This window comes from Diceros bicornis, chromosome X (assembly GCF_020826845.1).
Source record: "Diceros bicornis minor isolate mBicDic1 chromosome X, mDicBic1.mat.cur, whole genome shotgun sequence".
Lineage (NCBI taxonomy): Eukaryota > Metazoa > Chordata > Mammalia > Perissodactyla > Rhinocerotidae > Diceros > Diceros bicornis.
In genome coordinates this window covers 80119711-80140527 of record NC_080781.1, presented here as the reverse complement: position 1 = coordinate 80140527, position 20817 = coordinate 80119711, and the positions used below count along the sequence as shown (strand labels likewise).

Here is a 20817-nt window from a genome sequence, read left to right as displayed (position 1 = left end):
TTGCAGTTACTACTATAGTTTCTGGAGTCTCTCACCTTGGGTGCTGGTGCAGTTCCTGGAACCTCAGGAAATCAGCACCACTACCACTGCCAGGGACATTGGGGTCTAGGATGCAGCTCCTACTGCTGTGAGGGCCTGGGTCAGAGGCACTGCTTCTGAGGGAGGGGGAGTTGGAGGGGGTTGGGTCCAGGGTATCACTCTGGTTCCTAGAGCCTATGGTCTTGGGTGCTGGCTGTTTCTGGAACCTCAGGTAACAGGCACTGCCACTGCTTTTGGGTCTCCAGGGTCTTGGATGCAGCCTCTGCTGTTGGGAGTGTGGAGTCATAGGCACTGGGTAAAGGCCTGGGTTGTGGGCACCGCTGCAGTTCCTGGATCCTCTGGGATTGTGGGCTGCCTTGGTTCCTGGGGCCTCTGTTTGCCGACATTACTACATTTTCTGTAGCCTCTGGTCACAGGCACCTTGGCAGTTCCTGGAGTCTCTAGTCTTGGGAGCCACTGCTGTTGCTCCCCTGGTTCCATCACCTCTTCGAGGTCCCGTCCACCTACCTTTAGATGTATAGATGTGTGGCTCTTTCAGGTTTTCTGGTGTGCTGTGTAGAGGATCCTTTGTTGGTCTATGGATGTCCTACTGCTTGTTTCTTTTTTTTTTTTTTTGGTGAGGAAGATCAGCCCTGAGCTAACATCCGATGCCAGTCCTCCTCTTTTTGCTGAGGAAGACTGGCCCTGGGCTAACATCTGTGCCTATCTTCCTCCACTTTATATGGGACACCACCACAGCATGGCTTGACAAGTGATGCCTTGGTGCGTACCTGGGATCCAAACCTGGGCCGCCAGCAGCAGAGCGCATGCACTTAACCGCTACGCCACAGGGCAGGCCCCTACTGCTTGTTTCTTAAAGGGGAGAGACAAGGGGAGCAACTCACTCTGCCATGATGCTGACATCACTCTATTTCATTTATTTCTGCTCTAATCTTTACTGTTTTCTTCCTATTGCTAAATTTGGATTTAGTTTGCTTTTCTTGTTCTTTCTTTGAGGTGTGAAGTTAGGTTGTTTATTTGTTCATTCTTTTTTGACGTAGGTATGTACCACTTTAAAGTTCCCTTTTAGCTTTTGCTGCATCCCATAAGTTTTGGTGTCAGATTATCATTTTCATTTGTCTGAAGATATTTTTCTAATTTCCCTTTTGATTTCTTTTTTTTTTTTTTGGTGAGGAAGATTAGCTCAGAGCTAACATCTGTTGCCAATCCTCCTCTTTTTGCTGAGGAAGATTGCCCATGGCTAACATCCATGCTCATCTTCCTCTACTTTATATGTGGGACGCCTGTCACAGCATGGCTTGATAAGCGCTGTGTAGGATCCGAACCTGTGAACCCTGGGCCGCTGGAAGCAGACTGTGTGAACTTAACCACTATGCCACCAGGGCAGCCCCTGATTTCTTCTTTGACTCTTAGACTTTGGTTGTTCAAGAGTGTGTTATTTAACTTTCTTATATTTGTAAATTTTCAAATTTTCAAATTTATATTTTTATTGTATTGTGGTAAGAATAGTTAACATGAGATATACTCTTTTTTTTTTTTAAAGATTTTATTTATTTATTTTTTCCCCCCAAAGACCCAGTAGATAGTTGTACGTCATAGCTGCACATTTTTCCAGTTGCTGTATGTGGGACGCAGCCTCAGCATGGCCAGAGAAGCGGTGTGTCGGTGCGCGCCTGGGATCCGAACCCCGGGCCGCCAGCAGCAGAGCGCACGCACCCAACCGCTAAGCCACGGGGCTGGCCCGAGATATACTCTTAACAAGATTTTTAAGTGTTCAATACAATATGCTAACTGTAGACACAATGTTGTACAGGAGATCTCTAAAACTTATTTGTGTTGTATTACTGAAACGGTATATGCATTGAGTAGCAACTCCCCACTTCCCTTACCTCCAGCCTATGGCAACCATCTCTCTTCCTATATGAGTTTGACTATTTTAGATTGCTATTGATATTTAGTTTCATTCCAGTGTGGTTGTAAAAGACACTTGGTATGATGTCTTCTTAAATTTGTTAAGACTTATTTTGTGACCTAACATGAAATCTGTCCTGGAGAATGTTCCATGTGTGCTTGAGGAGAATGTATTCTGCTGTTGTTGGAGATTTCTGTATATGTTTGTGGGTCTATAAAATTTGTTTATGGTAAAATACAAGTCCTCTGTTTCCTTACTGCTTTTCTGTCTAGTTGTTCTATGTATTTTTGAAAGTGGGAATGTTCTCATCTCCTATAATAACTGTTACTATCAATTTTTTAAATGTTTGTTTCATATATTTGTGTGCTCTGATCTTTGTTTAATATATATTAATAATTATGTTTTCCTGGTGAATTGTTTTTTTATCATTATATCTTGTTCTTTGTCTCTTGACAGTTTTTGACTTAAAATCTCTTTCATCTGACATAAGTATGGCCACACCTGCTCTCTTTTAGTTACTATTTGCATGGAATATCTTTTTCCATCCTTTCACTTTCAGCTTGTGTGTGTCCTTATATCTAAAGTGAGTCTCTTATAGATAGCATATAATTTGATTTTGTTTTTTAATCTATTCAGCCACTCTCTGTGTTTTGATGAGTTTAACCTATTTGAAGTAGTTATTGATAGGGAGAACTTACTTTTGCCATTTTCTCAATTGTTCGTTGTCTGTCTTGTAGTTGTTTTGTCTCTCTTTTCTACTCCTGCTGTTGATCTTCTCATTTTGTTCATGTATCATTTTCCCGATTTTATTTGTCTGTGTTCTCTTTTGGCTCATTGAGCATATTCAAGATGGTTACTTTCAATTCTGTTTCAAGTAATTTAGAGATCTCTGTTTCTTTAGGGTTGGTTTCTAGAGATTTTCTTTCCTTTAATTGTGCCATGTTTTCCTGCTTTTTTGGTGTATTTTTGTTTTTGTATGCCTTGTGATCTTTTGTTGAATTTGTGCATTTGAAAAAAACAGTCAACTCTCCCAGTATTTACTGATTGGCTGTGTATAGGAGATCATCACCAGTCAGCCTGGCTAGAGATTCTGCAGGCGTCTCAAATTTTCTAGGGATGCGTCTTCCCTGGGCTTGTGCATGTAATTTCCCAATTAGAGAATTTGTGCTTTTCATTTTTAGGAGCTTGTAATCTCTTACTACTTTTCGTGTCTCTCTGTGGTACTGCAGTTTCTCTGGTGCTAAAACAAGCTGTGCAGCTCTCCTTTGTTCTCAGTGGCCGCCATGCATCCAATTTTATGGTTCTCTGTTAGCCCTCTGAATCAGGCAAGACAGAAACCAGTCACTCAGGCAGACCTGTGGAAATGGAACATTGGTCATAAGTTCCATTCTTTTTTTTCTCCCAAGGAAAAAGTTGCTATAAACATTTGCATGCAGGTCTTTGCATGGGCATAAGTTTTCACATCAGTTGGGTAAATATCTAGGACTATGAGTAATAGGTCATATGGTGCTATGGATTGAATTGTGCCCCTTTTTTCCCCCAAAAAGGTATGTTGGAATCCTAGACCCCAGTACCTCAGAATGTGACTTTTATTTGGAGGTATGGTCTTTACAGAGATAATTAAGTTAAAATGACATCATTATGGTAGGCTCTAATCCAATATGACTGGAGTTCTTATAAAATGGGGAAATTTGGACACAGACACATGCATACAAGTAGAACGCCATGTGAAGATGAAGGCAGACATAAGGGTGATACATCTACAAGCCAAGGGATGCTGAAGAGTGCCAGCAAACCACCAGAAGCTAGGGAAGAGGCATGAAATGGATTCTTCCTCACAGCCTTCAGAAGGAACCAACCCTGTGAACACTTTGATCTTGGAATTCTAGCCTCCAGAACTGTGAGACAATAAATGTCTGTTGTGTAAGCCACCCAGCTTCTGGTACTTTTTTATTGTAGCCCTAGGAAACAAATAAATATGAGAAGACTATGTTAACTTTGTAAGAAACTGCCAGGGCCGGCCCTGTGGCTTAGCGGTTAAGTGTGCGTGCTCCGCTGCTGGCGGCCCGGGTTCAGATCCTGGGCGCGCACCGATGCACCGCTTCTCCAGCCATGCTGAGGCCACGTCCCACATGTAGCAACTAGACGGATGTGCGGCTATGACATAGAACTATCTACTGGGGCTTTGGGGGGAAAAAAAAAAAACAAAAAAAACTGCCAAACTGTCTTCCAAAGTGGCTATCCTATTTTGCATTTCCACCAGTAATGAATGCGAGTTCCTGTTGCTCCACGTCTCACCACTAATTTATATTGTTAGTTTTTTGGATTTTGGCCATTCTAATAGGTATGTTTTAATTTGTGACACCCTAGTGATAAATGATTTTGAGGATATTTTCATGTTTGCTTGTCATCTGTATATCTTCTTTGATGAGGTGTCAGTTCAAATCTCTTGCCCATTTTTAAATTGGGTTGTTTTTCTTGTTTTAAGAGTTCTCTGTATACTTTTTCACATTCTTTTATCAGATATGTGTTTTGCTACTACTTCTAGTCTGTGGCTTATCTTTTCATTGTCTTAGCAGTGACTTTTACAGATTGCAAGTTTTTAATTTAATAGTCTGACTTATTAATGTTTTCTTTTATGCTTCATACTTTTGATGTTGTATCTAAAAACTCACCAGCCAAGCCAAGGTCACATTGATTTTCTGTTTTTTTGAAGGAGTTTTATAGTTTTAAGTTTTTATAGTTAGCCCTATGGTCCATTTTGACTTTGTTTTTGTGAAGTTGTATCATCTGTGTCTAGGCTTATTTTTTTCTTTTGCATGTGGATAACCAGTTGTTCCAGCACCATTTGTTGAAAATACTGTCCTTTTCCCATCGAATTTCCCTTGCTCCTTTGTCAAAGATCGGTTGACTAGATTTGTGTCTAGCAATTTCAGGGCTTTCTATTCTGTTCCATTGATCTATATGTCTATTCATTCACTAATCCCATACTCTTCTTGATTACTGTAGCTTTATAGTAAGTGTTGAGTCTTCCAACTTTGTTCTTATTCAATATTGTGCTAGCTATTCTAGGTGTTTTGCCTTTCCATATAGAATCATTTTGTCTATATCTACAAAGTAGCTTGGTGGGTGTTTGATTGGGATTGCATTTAGTCTAAAAGTCAAGGTGGGAAGAATTGACATCTTAACAATATTGAGTCTTCCAGTCCAAATATGGAATATCTATACATTTATTTAGATTTTCTTTGAATTTTTTTCCATCAGAGTTTTGTAGTTTTTCGTATGTAGATCTTGTACACATATGATCAGATTTGTGCCTAAGTGTTTACTATTTTTTGGTGTTATTGTGTATGGTAATTTTGCAAAAATTTCAAATTCCAGTTGTTCACTGCTGATACATAGGAAAGCAATTGACTTTTTTATGTAAGACTTGTATCCTGAGACCTTGCTGTACTTGCTTGTTAGATTTAGGAGGGTTTTTTTTTGGTCAATTCTTTGTGATTTTCTACATAGACAATGATGTTATTTGTGAATAAAGCCATTTTTACTTTTTTTCTTTTTCTTTTTTTCTTTTTTTTTTTTTTTGTGGGAAATATCAGCCCTGAGCTAACATCCATGCCAATCCTCCTCTTTTTGCTGAGGAAGACTGGCCCTGAGCTAAGATCTGTGCCGATCTTCCTCCACTTTATGTGGGACGCTGCCACAGCATGGTCTGACAAGCGATGCGTCGGTGTGCACCCAGGATCCGAACCCGGGCAGCCAGCAGCGGAGCGCATGCGCTTAACTGCTACGCTACAGGGCCGGCCCCGATTTTTACTTTTTCCTTTCCAATACGTCTACATTTATTTTCTTGTTTATTATACTAGGTAGGAATTCCAGAATGATGCTGAATGGGAGTGATGAGATAGGACATCCTTTCCTTTGTTAAACAATAAAATTTCAACTGAGTAGATTTGGAGATCTAATTGGCTTTAATGAATGATTCATGATTCAGGCAACATCCGATCTAGCAAGTAGAAAGGAGCTCCGAAGAGCTACAGAAAAGGAAAGGTTTTTAAAGGCAGAGATGGGGCAGACAAAGGAAATTATTAGTAAAGAATGCATTGTTTCAGGCAAGGTCACCCTCCTAAGGGAAACACAAGCAGCCTGTCAGACAGATTAGCTCACTAGTGCTGACCAAGAAATTCCAGATTGACTGGTTAAGGTTACATTCCTGGGGGAGGAGGGAATCATAGGTTAGGTATTAAGTCTTGATTTGCTGATGTGGGGCTCTGCACGAGTGACTCCATTTTGGGCCTGTTGTCTCTTTTTAAGTACTTTGTTCCCAATCTTAAAAAGTGCCCAGTTTCTCACCATTAAGTATGATGTTAGTTGTAGGTTTTTAGTAGGTGAGCTTTATCAAATTGAGGAAGTTTCCTCTTTTCCTAGTTTGCTGAGAGTTTTTATCTTGAATGGGTATTGGATTTTGTCAAATGCATTTTCTACATCTATCAGTATGATCATATAATTTTTCTTACCTTGTTGTGTTAGATTACATTAATTGATTTTCAAATGTCATACCAGCCTCGCATACCTATAATAAATCACTCTTGGTTGTGGTATATAATTATTTTAAAACATTATTGGATTTGATTTGCTAATATTTTCTCGAGGATTTTTGTATCTGTATTCTGAGAGATATTGTGTAGTTTTCCTTCTTGTGATGTATTTTTCTGGTTTGTTGTTAGGATAACGCTGGCCTTGTAGAATGAATTAGATGGTGTTTCTTCTGCTGCTTTCTGGATGGACTTGTAAAGAACTGATATTGTTTCTTAAGTGTTTGGTAGAATTTACCTGTGTAAGCAGCTGGACCCAGTGTTTTCTCTTTTGGAAGGACAGTAATGATTAAATTTTCTAGTAAATATAGGCCTATTAAGGTTATCCATTTCTCCTTGTGCATTTTCGTAAAATGTGTCCTTCAAGGAATCAGTCCATTTTATCTAAGTTATCAATTTTGTGTGCCTAGATTTGTTCGTAGTATTCTTTTTTTCATCCTTTTAATGTCCATGGGATTAGTAGTGATCTTGAACCTTCCAACTATCATACTGGACTTTTCTATTTCTCCTTGCAATTGTATCAGTTTTTGAAGTATTTTGATGTTCTGTTGTTAGGCACAGATACATTAAGTATTGTTTTATCTTCTTGTAGATTTGATTAGTGGTCTACTCTTTTTTTTTTTTTTTTCCCCCAAAGCCCCAGTAGATAGTTGTATGTCATAGCTGCACATCCTTCTAGTTGCTGCATGTGGGACGCGGCCTCAGCATGGCCGGAGAAGCGGTGCGTCAGTGCGTGCCCGGGATCTGAACCCGGGCCGCCAGCAGCGGAGCGCACGCACTTAACCACTAAGCCACGGGGCTGGCCCTGGTCTACTCTTAATAAAAGGTTATAAAATGTTTTTCTTTACCTTTGAATAATCTGCCTAGAAGGAAGAGATTCTGTGTTTTATCAGAATAATATGTGTGATTTATGTTGACTTTATAATGTTCATTATTTAAGAGAACAAAGTCTTCTCACTTTTTGAAAGAGCTAAGGTTCCTTACAATTATGTTACCTCTTATGTTTACTTTTAAAATCTTTTGTCACTTTGAATAAATAGATAGCAAGGTACTGTTTTTCAGTAATCCATGATTATAGTAGGGTCATTTAATGAAGTGTTCAAATCTGACAACTTTTGACTTTTTGCCTTCCCAAATTCAAATCCTAAATGATATCTTTTACATCTAAAACTTTCTTTGAAATTTCTCAGAGGGCCCCTATAAAATCATGAAGGATTTGTTCTTTCACCTTGTAAAATGAGAGGAGCTAGAAATCATTAGATTTCTTTCACACATTGTCAGTTGCATGAAAAGCATTGTCAAATCAGAAGATATGCTAGGTTAAATTTGCATGGGTAAAATTTTATTGAAATAAATACCTCACAAATTTATGACATTCCTGAATATTTATCAATGGCCCATGATTTGTTTCTGTTTAGGAGAAACCTAGTGTTGCTTTCCCTGATAGACCAAAACAGGATACTGCTATCAGTCATAATTTGGCTTATTTTTAAAAATGCTATCTTGCTCACAACGTTACTTCTTTAATTTGAATTTAGTATATTCTACAGTGTTGTTTTCAATTGGGGAGGTGGCGAGGTTCTCTGGTATTTTTTATTCTAAGGATATTAATCCTATAGGATCAGGGTCTTGCCCTTATAACCTCATATAACCCTAATTTCTTGCTCCATCTCCAAATACAGCCACACTGGGGGTTAGAACTTCAGTGTATGAGTTTTTCAGGGTATACAAACATTCAGTCCAGTGGGTTCATGAGACTACTGACCCAACATTGAGTTGAACAAGAACTAATTACATAGAAATAAATGAAATGGAGTGATAATTGTAGGAATTGCTGGTGTTTTAATGTTTTACTCTCTGGATATGAGGAACCCATTTCTCTTATCTCTTAAACTCTCTAAAATTCATAGCAGTTAATAGACTATGCTTTTGCAAACAGAAATGAAACAGTCTTTTTCTCCCTACCTGAGACCTCTAGAATCTGGAAACGCTTAAATTTAAAAAAATTTTTTTCAAAGCAATGTAGTTTGAATGATTTTAGTAAGAATATATCCTCCTTGTTAACAGGACATAATTGGAAACCTTGGTTCTGCAGCCAAGGTCTTGCCTGGAATGTCATTTTTGAGAATGATGCTCATTTAATCAGACATGATAAGACACATTTAAGCAAGCAAAATTTACTTTACAGAGCCAGTGCTTGCAAAGTTCTCATGAGGAAATTGACCTGGTACCTGGCTTACAGGAACTTGAGGATATTCGGGGGATCCTGACAAAAGAGGTATTCGCTCAAATTTGTAGGCACTGTAGGTGACATCTGATCTTGGCTCAGCTTCCCAGCCTCAAGGCTTTTTTTTTCTTTTTTTTTTTTTTTTGGTGAGGAAGATCAGCCCTGAGCTAACACATGCCAATCCTCCTGTTTTTGCTGAGGAAGATTGGCCCTGGGCTAACATCTGTGCCCATCTCCCCCCACATTATGTGGGACCCCGCCACAGCATGGCCTGACAAGCGGTGCCTCAGTGTGTGCTCGGGATCCAAACCAGGCCACCAGCAGTGGAGCGCGCGCACTTAACCAATACGCCATGGGGCCGGCCCTTTGAGATTGTTTTTGATCAAAGAGTACTAACTGTAGAGACAAATTTTGTGCTTTAATGAAAACGAATTGCACATTCTTCCGGGTTATCAGATTCTGACCCTGTTTATTATCTCTTCGTTATTTTGCAACTCTTTGTTAATTGCAGATAAATGAAAGATATGCAACGTGTCTTGGCTGGTATAGTTTTTTTTTTTAACAGATTTAGTGAGATAATAATTCACATACTGGAAAATTTACCTGTATAATTTACCTGTAAAATTTACCTGTATAATTCAATGTGTTCTTGTATGTTCACAGAAATGTGCAACCAGCTCCACAACTAATTTTAGGATATTTCCAACACTATAAAAGAAAACTCCATACACATTAGGAGTCACTCTCCATTTCTCCCCTATCCCAGCACCTGGGAACCACTAATCTAATTCCAGATTTGCCTATTCTGGACATTTCATATAAATGAAATCATACAATATGTAGTGTTTTGCGGCTGTCTTTTTTCACTTAGTGTAATGTTTTCAAGATTCATCAATGTTGTAGCATGGATTAGTACTTCATTCATTTATGGCCAAATAATATTCCATTGTATGAATAAACCACAATATATTTACCCATTCACCAGTTGATGGACATTTGAGTCATTTCTGTTTTTTGGCTATTATGAATAAATATGCTGTGAATATGTGTGTGTACCATTTTTTAGACTTTATTTATTTATGTTTATTTTTTTGGTGAGGAAGATGGTTCCCCAGCTAACATCTGTTGCCAATCTTCCCCTTTTTACTTGGGAGTTTGTCCCTGAGCTAACATCTCTGCCAGTCTTCCTCTGCTTTGTATGTGGGTCCCTGCCACAGCCTGGCTTGATGAGTGGTGTATGTCCGCACCTGGGATCCGAACCCATGAACCCTGGGCTGCTGAAGTGGAGTGCACAAACTTAACCACTACGCCACTGGACTGGCCCCTAGACGTTATTTTTTTAGAGCATTTTTGGATTCACAGCAAAATTGATGAGAGGTACAGTGATTTCATGTATGTCCCATGCCCCCACACATGTACAACCTCCCCCACTATCAACATCCCCCACCAGAGTGGTACATTTGTTGCAAATGATGAACTTACATCGATACATTGTAATCGCCCAAAGTTCGTAATTTACATGATGGTTCACTCTTGGTGTTATACAATCTAAGGGTTTGGACAAAGATATAATGATACATATCCATCATCATAGTGTATCATGCAGAGTATTTTCACTGCCCAAAAAATTCTGTGCTTTGCCTATTTATGTCACCCCTCACACCCCTGGCAACCACTTATTTTTAGTGTCTCTATAGTTTTGCATTTTCTAGAATGTCATATAGTTGGAATCATAAAGTATGTAGCCTTTTCAGATGGATTTTTTCACTTAGTAACATTCGAGGTTCCTCCATGTCTTTTCGTGGTGCGATAGCTCATTTCTTTTTAGTGCTGAATAATATTCTGTTGTCTGGATGTACCACAATTTATCTGTTCACCTACTGAAGGACATCTTGGTTGCTTCCAAGTTTTGGCAATTATGAATAAAACTGCTATAAAGATCTATGTGCAGGTTTTTGTGTGGGCATAAGTTTTCAACTCCTTTGGGTAAATACCAAGGAGTGCAACTGCTGTATCATATGGTAAGAGTATGTTTAGTTTTGTAAGAAACCGCCCAACTCTTGTTTCAAAGTCATGGTACCATTTTGCATTCCCAACTGGCAATAAATGAAAGTTCCTGTTGCTCCACATCCACAGGAGCATTTGGTGTTGGTCGTTGTTCTGGGTTTTTGCCATTCTTTTTTTTTTCTCAAAGCCCCAGTAGACAGTTGTATGTCATAGTTGCACATCCTTCTAGTTGCTGTATGTGGGACGCAGCCTCAGCATGGCCGGAGAAGCAGTGCGTCAGTGCGCGCCCGGGATCCAAACCCGGGCCGCCAGTAGCAGAGCGCGCTCACTTAACTGCTAAGCCACGGGGCCGGCCCTTGCCATTCCAATAGATGTGTAGTTGTGTAGTTGGTATCACGTTGTTGTAATTTGCGTTTCCCTGATGACATACGATGTGGAGCATCTTTTTATTTTATTTTATTTATTTTTTTGTGAGGAAGATCAGCCCTGAGCTAACATCCATGCTAATCCTCCACTTTTTGCTGAGGAAGACCGGCTCTGAGCTAACATCTATTGCCAATCCTTCTCCTTTTTTATTTTTCCCCCCAAAGCCCCAGTAGATAATTGTATGTCATAGTTGCACATCCTTCCAGTTGCTGTATGTGGGACGCAGACTCAGCATGGCCGGACAAGCGCGTGCACTTAACCGCTAGGCCCCGGGGCCGGCCCCTGGAGCATCTTTTTATATGCTTAGTTGCCATCTGTATGTCTTCTCTGGTGAGGTGTTGGTTCAGATCTTTGCCTATTTTTTAGTTGGGTTGTTTTTCTTATTTTGGTTTTTTATTGTTGATCTTTAAGAGTTCCTTGTGTATTTGGTTACCAGTTCTTTTTCAAATATGTGTTGTGCTGATATTTTCTCCCAGTCCGTGGCTTGTCTTCTCATTCTATTGACATCGTCTTTCACAGAGCATAAGTTTTTAATTTTCATGAAGTCTGGCTTATCAATTAGTTCTTTCTTGGATCATGACTTTAGTGTTGTATATAAAAAGACATTACCATACCCAAAGTCATCTAGGTTTTCTCCTGTGTTTCCTTCTGAGAGTTACATAGATTTGCATGTTACTTTTATGTTTATGATCAATTTTGAGATAATTTTTGTGAAAAGTGTAAAGTCTGTGTCTAGATTCATTTTTTTTCATGTGGATATCCAGTTGTTACAGCATCACTTGTTTGAATAGAGTATCTTTGTTGCTTTATATTGCCTTTGCTCTTTAGTCAAAGATCAATTGACCATGTTTACGTGGGTATAGTATTGCACTCTCTATTCTGTTCCCTTGAACTATTTGTCTGCTCTTCCACGTATACCACATTATCTGGAATACCGTAGCTGTAAACAAAGTCTTGCAGTTGAGGAATGCCAGCCCCTTACCTTTGTTCTCCTTCAATATTTTATTGGCTTACTCTGTTTTTTTTTTTTTTTCTGCCTCTCTGCATAAACTTTAGAATCAGTTTGTTGATATTCACAAAATAACTTGCTAGGATTTTAATTGGGATTGCACTGAATCTGTAGATCTAGTGGGAAGAACTGGCATCTTGAATATTGAGTTTTTTTTTTTTTTTTTTTTTTTTTTTTTGTGAGGAGATCAGCCCTGTGCTAACATCTGCCAATCCTCCTCTTTTTTTGCTGAGGAAGACGGCCCTGGGCTAACAGCTGTGCCCATCTTCCTCCACTTTATATGGGACGCCGCCACGGCATGGCTTGCCAAGCAGTGCGTCGGTGCGCGCCCGGGATCCGAACCAGTGAACCCCGGGCCGCCGCAGCGGAGCGCGCGCACTTAACCGCTTGCGCCACTGGGCCAGCCCCGAATATTGAGTTTTTTTAATCCATCAACATGGAATACCTCTCTATTTAGTTCTGCTTTGATTTCCTTCATCAGAGTTTTGTAGTTTTTCTCATATTGTATACATATTTTGTTAGAGTTGCCTCAGTATTTCATTTTTTGGATGCTAATGTAAATGGTATTATGTTGTCAATTTGAAATTCCACTTATTCATTACTGGTATAAGAAAGTGATTGAGTTTTGTATATTAACCTTGTATCCTGCAACCTTGCTATAATCACTCATTAGTTCTAGGAGTTTTGTTATTGATTCTTTTGGATTTTATACATAGATGAAGTGTGTACACTTTTTATGTGAATAAGTGTTGTCAATTCTTATATACCTAGAAGTGGAATTGCTGGGTCATAAGGTAACTCGATGTGTAACTTGTGAGGAACTGCCAAACTGTTTGCCAAAGAGGCTGCAGCACTGTACCTTCCCACCAGCTCTGTGTGAGGATTCCAACTTCTCCACATCCTTGCCAACACTTTTTATTACACATCTTTGGATTATAGCCTTCCTAGAATACACTAAATGGTATCTCATTGTGTTTTTGATTTGCATTTCCATACTGCCTAATGGTATTGCATGTTTTTTCATGTGCTTATTGGTAGTTTGCATATATTCTTCGGAGAAATGTCTGTTCAAATCCTTTGCCCATCTTAAAATGTGTATTTTGTCTTTTTGTTGTTCACTTGTAGGTATTCATATATTCAGGATACAAGTCACTTACTAGATATGATTTGCAATGATGATATCCCATTCTGTAGATTGTCTTCACTTTCTTCATGGTGTCCTCTGAAGCACAAAACTTTTTAATTTTTGATGAACTCCAATTTATCTATTGTTGTTGTTGCTTATACTTTGGTATAATATCTAGGCAACCAATGCCTTATCTAACATTACAAAGATTCACCCCATGTTTTTCTTTTCTTTTTTTTTTTTAAAGATTTTATTTATTTATTTTCCCCTCAAAGCCTCAGTAGATTGTTGTATGTCATAGCTGCACATCATTCTACTTGCTGTATGTGGGACGCGGCCTCAGCATGGCCGGAGAAGCAGTGCGTCAGTACACGCCCGGGATCCGAACCCCGGTCGCCAGCAGCAGAGCGCGCGCACTTAACCGCTAAGCCACGGGGCCGGCCCAACCCCATGTTTTTCTTTAAGAGCTTTATAGTTTTAGATCATACATTTAGATCTTTTATAAATTTTGGGTTAATTTTTACATATGATGTGAAGTAGGTGTCCAACTTCATTCTTTTACACGTGGATACTCAGATGACCCAGCACCATTTGTTGAAGAGACTATTCTTTGCCCATTGAATCGTTTTGGCACCTTGTTCGAAATAAATTGACCATGGACCTATGGGTTTATTTCTGGACTCTCACTTCTAGTGCATTGACCTGTATCTATCCTTATACCAGTAACACATTGTTTTGATTTCCGTAGCTGCAATGGACTGAATGTTTATGTCCACCCCTCCCGCAAATTCTTACATTGAAATCTAATCCCCAGAGTGATGGTATTATAATTTTATTTATTTTTATTTTTTTTCCCCCAAAGCCCCAGTAGATAGTTGTACATCATAGTTTCACATCCTTCTAGTTGCTGTACATGGGACACGGCCTCAGCATGGCCGGAGAAGCAGCACATCGGTGCGCACCCGGGATCCGAACCCGGGCCGCCAGCAGTGGAGTGTGCCCATTTAACCACCAAGCCACGGGGCCGGCCCCTAGACTGATGGTATTAGAAGGAATGCCTTTGATAGGTTATTAAATCATGAGGATGGAGCCCTCATGAATGGGATTATTGCCCTTATAAAAGAGACCCCAGAGAGCTCTTTTGCACCTTGCACCTTGGGAGACTATAGTGAGAAGATGGCGGTCTGAATCAAGAAGAAGGGTTCTTACAGAGAGCAAAAATACTGACACGTTCATCTTGAACTTCCCAGCCTTCAAAAGTGTGCGGAATAAATTTCTGTTGTTTATAAGGCACTCAGTCTATGGTATTTCTGTTACAGCAGACCAACAGACTAAGGCAGGAGCTTTGTATTGAGTTTTGGAATTGATAACTGTGAGTACTCCACTGTGTTCTTCTTTTACAGGAGTGTTTTGACTCTTCTAGATCCCTTGAATTTCCATATGAATTTTAACATCAGGTTGTCAATGTCTGCAAACAAGCCAGCTGGAGTTTTGATATTTTTTTCACATTTGCGTTGAATTTGTAGATCAACTTGGGAGTATTGCCATCTTAACGATATAAAATGTGCCAATCCATGAGCATGGCATGCCTTTCTATTTATTTGGATATTATTTTATTTCCTTAACCAGATGTTTTACCATTTCATTATATAAATTTTGTACTTTTGATGGCATTTAAAATGCCATTTTTTAAAATGGCATTTTAAAAGAATTCATGTTTGGTTTGCTTATTGCTACTGTATAGAAATACAATTGATTTTTATATATGTATTTTTTCTCTAAACTTACTGAATTCGTTTATTAGTTCCAATAGTCTTAGTATATTCCTTAAGATTTTGTATATTTAAAATTGTGTCATCTGCAAATACAGATAATTTTAATTCTTCCTTTTCATTCTATATGTCTTTTATTTCCTTTTCTTATCTAATTGCCCTGACTAGAACCTCCAGTAAAATGTTAAATAAAATTGGCAAGAATAGATATCCATGTGATGTTTCTTATCTTAGTGGGACAGCATTCAGTCATTCTCTATTAAGTATTCAATTAGCTGTGGGTATTTTATAGATGCTCTTTATCAGATTGAGGAAGTTCCCTTCCCTCCCACTTTGTTGAGCATTCTTGTGACGAAAGAATGTTGGATTTTGTCAAATGCTTTTTCTGTATTTATTGAGATGATCATTGTTTTTTTGTCCTTTATTCTATTAACATGGTATGTTACAGTAATTGATTTTTTAGATGTTAAATCAACCATGCATTCCTGGGATAAATGCCAATTGGTCATGGTATATAATCATTTTTGTATTTTGCTGGATTTGGGTTGCTAATATTTTGTTGAGTATTTTTGTTCCTAAATTAATAAGATATTCATCTGTAGTTTTCTTTTATTGTGATGTCTTTGTCTGGTTTTGGGATCAGGGAAATACTGGCTGTATGTAATAGATTTGGCAGTATTCCTTCCTCTTGTTTTTTGGCATTGTCTGTGAAGAATTGTTATTAATTTTTTAAAATTTTTGATAGAATTCACCTGTGAAGTAATCTGGGCCTTGCCTTGTCTTTGTGGGAAATTTTTTTTTTTTTTTTTTTTTTTTTTTTTTTTTTTTTTTACATTTTTATTGATATTTTAATGGTTTCTAACATTGTGAGATTTTGGGTTGTACATTTTTGTTTGTCCTTCACCCCATATATGACTCCCTTCACCCCTTGTGCCCATCCCCCACCCCCCACCCCCACTTCCCGGGTAACCACAGTCCAGTTTTCTCTGTCCATGTGTTTGTTTATATTCCACATATGAGTGAGATCATACAGTGTTTGTCTTTCTCTTTCTGGCTTATTTCACTTAACATAATACGCTCCAGGCCCATCCATGTTGTTGCAAATGGGACGATTTTGTCTTTTTTTATGGCTGAGTAGTATTCCATTGTATATATATACCACATTTTCTTAATCCAATCGTCAGTCGAGGGACACTTAGGTTGCTTCCACTTCTTGGCTATGGTGAATAATGCTGCAATGAACATAGGGGTGCATAAGCCTCTTTGGATTGTTGATTTCAGGTGCGTTGGATAGATTCCCAGTAGTGGGATGGCTGGATCATAGGGCATCTCTATTTTTAATTCTTTGAGGAATCTCCATACCGTTTTCCATAGAGGCTGCACCAATTTGCATTCCCACCAGCTGTGTATGAGGGTTCCTGTTTCTCCACATCCTCTCCAACATTTGTTGTTTTTTGTCTTGGTGATTATAGCCATTCTAACGGGCGTGAGGTGGTATCTTAGTGTTGTTTTGATTTGCATTTCCCTGATGATTAGTGATGTTGAGCATCTTTTCATGTGCCTATTGGCCATCTGTATATCTTCCTTGGAGAAGTGTCTGTTCATTTCCTCTGCCCATTTTTTGATCGGGTTGTTTGTTTTTTTGTTGTTCAATTGTGTGAGTTCTTTATATATTATGGAGATCAACCCCTTGTCAGATGTATGTTTTGCAAATATTCTCTCCCAGCTGGTTGGTTGTTTGTTCATCTTGATTCTGATTTCATTTGTCTTATAAAAGCTCTTTAGTCTGATAAAGTCCCACTTGTTTATTTTTTCTTTAGTTTCCCTAGTCTGGGTAGGCATGTCATCCGAAAAGATTCCTTTAAACCCAATGTCAAATAGTGTGTTGCCTATATTTTCTTCTATGAGTTTTATAGTTTCAGGTCTCACCTTCAGGTCTTTGATCCATTTTGAGTTAATTTTTGTGTATGGCGATAGCACATGGTCCACTTTCATTCTTTTGCATGTGGATGTCCAGTTTTCCCAACACCATTTATTGAAGAGACTTTCCTTTCTCCATTGCATGTCCTTAGCACCTTTGTCGAAAATTAGCTGTCCGTATATGTGTGGTTTTATTTCTGGGCTTTCAATTCTGTTCCATTGATCTGTGTGTCTGTTTTTGTACCAGTACCATGCTGTTTTGATTACTATTGCTTTGTAGTATGTTTTGAAGTCAGGAATTGTGATGCCTCCTGCTTTGTTCTTTTTCTTTAGGATTTCTTTAGCTATTCGGGGTCTTTTGTTGCCCCATATAAATTTTAGTATTCTTTTTTCTATTTCTGTGAAGAATGTCATTGGGATTCTGATTGGGATTGCATTGAATCTGTAGATTGCTTTAGGTAATATAGACATTTTAACTATGTTTATTCTTCCAATCCACGTGCATGGGATATCTTTCCATTTCTTTATGTCATCGTTGATTTCCCTCAATAATGTCTTGTAGTTCTCATTGTATAGGTCCTTCACCTCCTTGGTAAGATTTATTCCTAGGTATTTTATTCTTTTTGATGCAATTGTAAATGGTATTATCTTTTTGAGCTCTCTTTCTGTTAGTTCATTATTAGCATATAGAAATGCAACTGATTTTTGTAGATTGATTTTGTACCCTGCAACTTTGCTGTAGTTGTTGATTGTTTCTAACAGTTTTCCAACAGATTCTTTAGGGTTTTCTATATATACAATCATGTCATCTGCAAATAGTGAGAGTTTCACTTCTTCGTTACCTATTTGGATTCCTTTTATTCCTTTTTCTTGCCTAATTGCTCTGGCCAAAACCTCCAGTACTATGTTGAACAGGAGTGGTGAGAGTGGGCAGCCCTGCCTCGTTCCTGTTCTCAGAGGAATGGCTTTCAGTCTTTCCCCGTTGAGTATGATGTTAGCTGTGGGTTTGTCATATATGGCCTTTATTATGTTGAGGTACTTTCCTTCTATTCCCAATTTATTGAGAGTTTTTATCATAAATGGATGTTGTATCTTGTCAAATGCCTTCTCTGCGTCTATTGAGATGATCATGTGGTTTTTATTCTTTGTTTTGTTGATGTGATGTATCACGTTGATTGATTTGCGGATGTTGAACCATCCCTGCGTCTCTGGTATAAATCCCACTTGATCATGGTGTATGATCTTTTTAATATATTGTTGTATTCGGTTTGCCAATATTTTGTTGAGGATTTTTGCATCAATGTTCATCAGCGATATTGGCCTGTAATTTTCTTTCTTTGTATTGTCTTTGTCTGGTTTCGGTATCAGGGTGATGTTGGCCTCGTAGAATGATTCAGGAAGTGTTCCATCTTCCTCTATTTTTTGGAATAGTTTGAGGAGGATGGGTATTAAATCTTCTTTGAATGTTTGGTAAAATTCACTGGAGAAGCCATCTGGTCCTGGACTTTTATTTTTTGGGAGGTTTTTGATTACTATTTCAATCTCTTTACTTGTGATTGGTCTATTCAGATTCTCCATTTCTTCTTGGTTCAATTTTGGGAGGTTGTATAAGTCTAAGAATTTATCCATTTCTTCTAGATTGTCCGATTTGTTGGCATATAATTTCTCATAGTATTCTCTTATAATCCTCTGTATTTCCATGGTATCCGTTGTAATTTCTCCTCTTTCATTTCTAATTTTATTTACTTGAGCCTTTTCTCTTTTTTTCTTAGTTAGCCTGGCTAAGGGTTTGTCTATTTTGTTTATCTTCTCGAAGAACCAACTCTTTGTTTCATTAATCCTTTCTACTGTTTTTTTGGTCTCAATATCATTTATTTCTGCTCTGATTTTTATTATTTCTCTCCTTCTGCTGGCTTTGGGCTTTGTTTGTTCTACTTTTTCTAGTTCTGTTAGGTGTAATTTAAGGTTGCCTATTAGGGCTTTTTCTTGTTTGTTAAGGTGGGCTTGTATCGCTATGAGTTTCCCTCTCAGGACCGCTTTTGCTGCATCCCATATGGTTTGATATGGCATGTTATCATTTTCGTTTGTTTCCAGATAGTTTTTGATTTCTCCTTTAATTTCATCAATGATCCATTGGTTGTTCAGTAGCATGTTGTTTAATCTCCACATTTTTGTCACTTTCCCAGTTTTTTTTTCCTGGTTCATTTCCAGTTTCATAGCCTTATGGTCTGAAAAGATGCTTGTTATGATTTCAATCCTCTTAAATTTATTGAGGCTTGCTTTGTTTCCCAACATATGGTCTATCCTAGAGAATGTTCCATGCGCGCTTGAGAAGAATGTGTAGTCAGCTGTTTTTGGGTGGAGTGCTCTGTATATGTCTACTAGGTCCATCTCGTCCAGTTTTTCATTTAAGTCTAATATTTCTTTATTAACTTTTTGTCTGGATGATCTATCCATTGCTGTAAGTGGGGTGTGTGGGAAATTTTTTGATTACTAATTCAGTCTCTTTACTTGTCATAAGTCTATTCAGATTTTCTTTCTTTTTGAGTCAGTTCAACAGTTTGCATCTTTCTTGGAGTTTGTCCATTTCTTCTTTTTTTTTTTTTTAATATTTTATTTATTTTCTTTCCCCCCAACGCCCCAGTAGATAGTTGTATGTCGTAGCTGCACATCCTTCTAGTTGCTGTACGTGGGGTGGGACGCGGCCTCAGCATGGCCGGAGAAGTGGTGCGTTGGTGCACGCCCGGGATCCGAACCCGGGCCACCAGCAGCGGAGCGCGCGCACTTAACCGCTAAGCCGTGGGGCCGGCCCTGGCATATTGTCTTTATTTTCATTTATCACATAATATTTTCTAATATATGTGCAATTTCTTCTTTGACCCATTGGCCTTCAGTCAACAGCTGGAAAGGTCAGAACATTAGATATGCAGTCTAACCCCTAGCAGGTAGAAACAGGGAGCTGGGTGTTTTTGTTTACTCAGTCTTTCCTGAGCCAGAGGGGGAATAGTCACTGGGAGTGCGTGTATGCCCAAATAGAACTGCCTCTTTGTTTTGTGTGGTCCTGGGAGCCTCATGAATGCCAATCCCTGTCAACTCCCAGAACTAGGTAATTTGGGATCCAGTCCCTTGGGTGGCAACAATAATATTAGAGTGCTAGATGTGTGGACAAGCTTCTACGGAGAATCTGGAGACCTGGTTTTAGTGTTGTAGGGAGCTGGAAGGAGACAGTGGGGGATGTGCCCACCAGCTCTATCAGGTTCTCAGGAGGATCCTGCTTAGCTCCCACATGCAGGCTGATTAGAAGCAGGAACCTCAGGTAGCAGTTGGGAAATTATGCAGTCAAATCCTTTCCAGGGAGAAAGTGGGTAATGGGTGTTTTTGCCTGCTCCCTCTACAATGACCCCAGTGGGGATAGCCGCAGGAAATGCTTGTGCACTTTGAAAACTGCTTTTTTTGTTTAATATGATCCTGTGGGACTCATGAATACTGAGCTCCATTGGCTATCAGAGCTAGGTGATTTGAGGCCTGTCCCTTGGGTGGCAGCTGTAAAAGCTGTTGCGCTAGATTTGTGGGCAAGCTCTTCCCAGGGAAAAGCTGAGGACTTGGTATTGTTGGAGCCAGCCAGAGGGAGAATTCAGAGAAAGTGCCCGCTGTCTCTTTCAGGCTCCTGGGAAGATCACAGCACCTAGATTCAGGTGGATTAGATGCCTGTCTCTTTGGCAGCAGCTGGGAAAGTATGCAGTCAGATTCCTTCCAGGGAGAAACTGGGAGATGGGCTTTTTGC

General features: G+C 39.0%; 2 long non-coding RNA genes across 3 annotated transcripts in view; both read left to right on the top strand.

Moving 5' to 3' along the window:
• Positions 1-20817, top strand: part of LOC131401204 (uncharacterized) — a 135172-nt gene that overhangs the window by 17935 nt on the left and 96420 nt on the right. The window lies entirely within an intron of this gene.
• LOC131401203 (uncharacterized) overlaps positions 7379-20817 on the top strand; it is a 40891-nt gene continuing 27452 nt past the window's right edge. The window contains exon 1 of the long non-coding RNA XR_009217586.1: positions 7379-8824. This is a non-coding gene — a long non-coding RNA (uncharacterized LOC131401203). The remainder of the gene's footprint in view (positions 8825-20817) is intronic.